This window comes from Bison bison, unplaced genomic scaffold (assembly GCF_000754665.1).
Source record: "Bison bison bison isolate TAMUID 2011002044 unplaced genomic scaffold, Bison_UMD1.0 scf7180017864215, whole genome shotgun sequence".
NCBI classification, from domain to species: Eukaryota; Metazoa; Chordata; class Mammalia; order Artiodactyla; family Bovidae; genus Bison; species Bison bison.
The window spans coordinates 6,130,210-6,134,231 of NW_011494787.1; positions in this window are offsets into that span (position 1 = coordinate 6,130,210).

A 4,022-nucleotide genomic window follows, 5' to 3' on the forward strand; every position below is an offset into this window, starting at 1 on the left:
GGTATCTCTAATTTTCTTGAAGAGATCTCTAGTCTTTCCCATTCTGTGTTTTCCTCTATTTCTTTGCATTGATCACTGAAGAAGGCTTTCTTATCTCTTCTTGTGTATTATAACAGGTTATAACTCAGAAACAGCCAGATGGAAGAGATGTATAGGGCAAGGAGTGGGGAAGAGGATGGAGCTTCCATGCCTCCTTGGAGCATGCCATTCTCTCCACACCTCCCCATGTTTATCAACCCCTGCAGCTCTCCAAACTCATCCTTTGTGGCTGTTAGGGAGGCTTCATTATCATAGGCATGATTGATTAAATTCTTGGCCATTGATGAATGAACTCAGTCTCCAGCCTCTCTCCCAGCCTTGAGGTCAGGAGGTAGGACTGGAAGTTCCAACCCTCTAATCACAAGGGTTGCTCACTGGCACCAGCCCCCATCTTTAGGTGCTTTTAAAAAGTGATCTCATCAGCATGTCAAAAGAGACCTTTTAACACTTTTGCAACACTTATAAAATTTGAACTGTGGAGGAAGAACAAATATATGTGAGAAGTATTAATATCTTGTGGTCATCTGAATAATCAAATATGTATTTTTTGTTACAAATCACAATATCAAAATTTTATTTATAGCAATTCTCATTATCTGAAATTCCTATTTGTTTACATTTTCACTCCATGCCTCCACCAATATGTACTCAACTCCAAGAGGGTAGGACTTACTACCTGACTTGTTTACTGCCTCAGCTTCTAATAGAGTGCCTGATACATAAGTAAGCGCTATTCAATAAATATTTGTTGAATGATTTAATGAATTACAAGCAATAGAAGAACGGGCTACATGTTATCTCATTTTACCTAGAAGGTAAGTTGGATTTCTCCACCTTGGAAAGTTGGCTTCATTCTTTATTCTTCAATTAATACAATGTACAGTTAGAACCCACTGTCTAGAAGAGCCATGAGCTGTGAGGCATAGCAAAGTAAGGTCTGTCTTGTCTTCATAAACCTTAAAATTGATGACAGGTTATTTCTATCCGGCAACCATCAGCAAAGGGGTGCCTGAGACAGAAAACACCACGCAGGGTGAGAATGAGAGAAGCGATTCTTGTTTCATTAACTGGTGGGGTACAAGAGGAGTTTTTGCCTCCCAGCACCAGAAGATCGGGGCCTGGAAACCACTAGCACATCAAATCTCCTGGGATTTACCCCATGTGGATACACTTCTGATATACTATCCCTCCTCTGCCAGTGTTTCTCACACATATGGTTTCTATGGTTGCCCTGAATCTCCGATGCCTGGGAGGGACCCCTGCCATGTATGCCAGCTGGCTTGTGGGCCCCGTGTTCTCACCTCATTTCTGCCAATCCTGTTTCAGAGAGCTGGGCCTTTTTCCCAATTTATCCAGCCTATCTCTGAGAGTGTTTTTCTGAACACAGTTGTCCTCAGAACAGGAAAAGAAATGTAATCAGGATACAGCAGCATTTCAATACTTTTTGGATTTTTTGTCTGAAAATTTGCGCTATTAGAGACTTCTTGGAGTTAATACATTAGCCTCTTTTGGGAATAAAGAGGGGCACCTTCAAATATTAAAGCAATAAAGAAGAAGCAAACAAAACTACTAAAACCTTAGTGTGAAAATGTAAATTAGGCATTTGGATTATATCAGTAGTGAAAGATGATATCTTTCACATATATATGTGTCTGTGGTGTGTGCATATATGTATATATACTTTCAAAAATGTTTTTTCTTCCCTCTCATTTTCACAGCATAAGGACACAATCCTAGGAAAGCACAGAGGCTTGGCTAAGGTCACAAAAAAGTTTCTTGAATCCCTGCCCTTTTAAGAATTCATGGGGAAGAGCTTGTCAACTGTTAAGTGGAAATCCTTAGGACAGCCATCAAGAGCTTGTCAACTGTTAAGTGGAAATCCTTAGGACAGCCATCAACAGACTCTGACACTGAGCACCTGGGTTAGTATCATAAAGAACCATGTTTCTGGAAGCCCTTTTCAGTTATGTAACAGTTAAGGGCTTGGGTTCTGGTTACAGCAACATAGATTTAGCTCTTGCTTCACTATGCAAATTGGACAAGTAATACCATCTGTAAGTTCAGTGTATTCACCTGTAAGAGACAGATGGTGATAGTATCTGCTTTGTAAAGGTGGTATAAAAATTAAATGAGCTGAAGAAGGAAAAGCATGGAGGAAAGTCCTTGGCTCATAGTAGGCACTTGATAAACACTGGCTGTTCAAAGTAAATGATTAAAGACAAGGTTTAACTACTTCACAGTGTTGTGAAGGGCTCTCTCAATTAGCCTCTCACTACCCTGCTTCTCTGCATCTCAATTTTCATAGCTGCAAAATGGAGTTGATGATTAATTTCCCCTACCTTCCCCCAAGAATATCTCATTTTTAAACAAAACTGTTAACTTTAGATGAGATAGTGTGCACTTGGGCATCTTCAAATCCGTACTGGAGAATATGGAAGAGCTAAGGAGCATGGAAGAAGCAATGGAAATAGTAGAGTTTTGAGATACTTAAAGTTGCCATCCACCTTTTTCCTCTGTTATCCATTGGCAGAAATGTGGTATGGATTGAAACTTGGAACATTTGGAAAGCCACTGTTCCCTGGAAATTCTACTCTGAGGTTTAGAAGTTAGGGGAAAGTTCTGTGTGGTTCTAGTATGCTCCATCCAACTCTGATTCATCTCAAAGATCCAAGAGGAATACAGGGTTTAGCTAGCTAGCTTAATCCAGTAATGGAGATGGGCTTAGACCTTACTCCAAAAGAAACCAACTTCTTAAAAAAAAAACAAACAATCATGCTCTTATAGGAAAAGCAGCCTTAGGCCTTAAACACTCAAGTGAAAAGACAGAGTCTTTTTATTTTTCTTCTCATAATAGCCTAAGCTTCTCTGAAGGTCCATGGAATCACCCATTAGTTTGAAAATGCAGATTCCTGACCTCTACCCTACAGAGAATTTGATTTGGTAGATTTGGAGTAGAGCTTGGGAATAAGAATTTTTAGTGAGCACCCTTACCTGATTATGAATTGAGGGGCCATCTGAAGCACACTTAGAAATATATTAAGTGAAATACTTGCACATAAATTCCTATGCCAGTTAGAAAATTAACACAATCCTCATCTCTTTCATGTTCTTAACCTCTTTCTTCAGGAACCACTCATTTTAGCTGGAGCCAAGATACAATTTCATTACCTGAGAAGTTGAACAGAGCGAAGGAATTTAGAAAGATGTGTCTAATTTCAAATTTTCACATTGAAAAGAAAAATAACAAGGTAAAAATGGTCTGCTACTGTTTTTGTAGCAAAAGGAAATCTGAACACACAGACATATAAATAAACATCTTCGAAGGGAAGCACAAGATGGTTAACACAGAAACTAAGGTAATTGGTTGTCTATTGGAGATGGGTGAAAACAAAGCGATAATAGAGGGATTGATATTTTCCAAGTTTACATTTCAATTTATTTTTGACTTTTAAACCACATTAATGTTTTGTATATTCAGAAAACTATTAATTTATCAAGCATATAGTAAAATCTAGAAATTGAATACAAACACATGAATTGAACTATATGTAGAAGAAGCAAAGCCAGAATTAATTCCAGTAAAAGCTTTGAACCTTACTCTGACTGCATCCCACCTTCAGTGGTATATTTTCTAAAGATGAAAAGAAACTTTTGGTGGTTGAATAGTTTGAAACAATTTTGTGGGTATTGCACAACTGAGCAAACAAGCAAATATATTGGTGTTTGGAGGGCATGGAATTCTCATGGTAGGAGAGTGGCAAAAACTGGGGAAAGGGGGAAGGAGAACTCTGCTGTATTGGATTAGACTTGGAAGTATCAGTACAAACTCAAAGAAAGAGCTTAAAAGTAATTATACTTAAGTAGCAATGAATGTATTTATCAATGCCAAAGAATGCTCAAACTACCGCACAATTGCACTCATCTCACACGCTAGTAAAGTAATGCTCAAAATTCTCCAAGCCAGGCTTCAGCAATATGTGAAC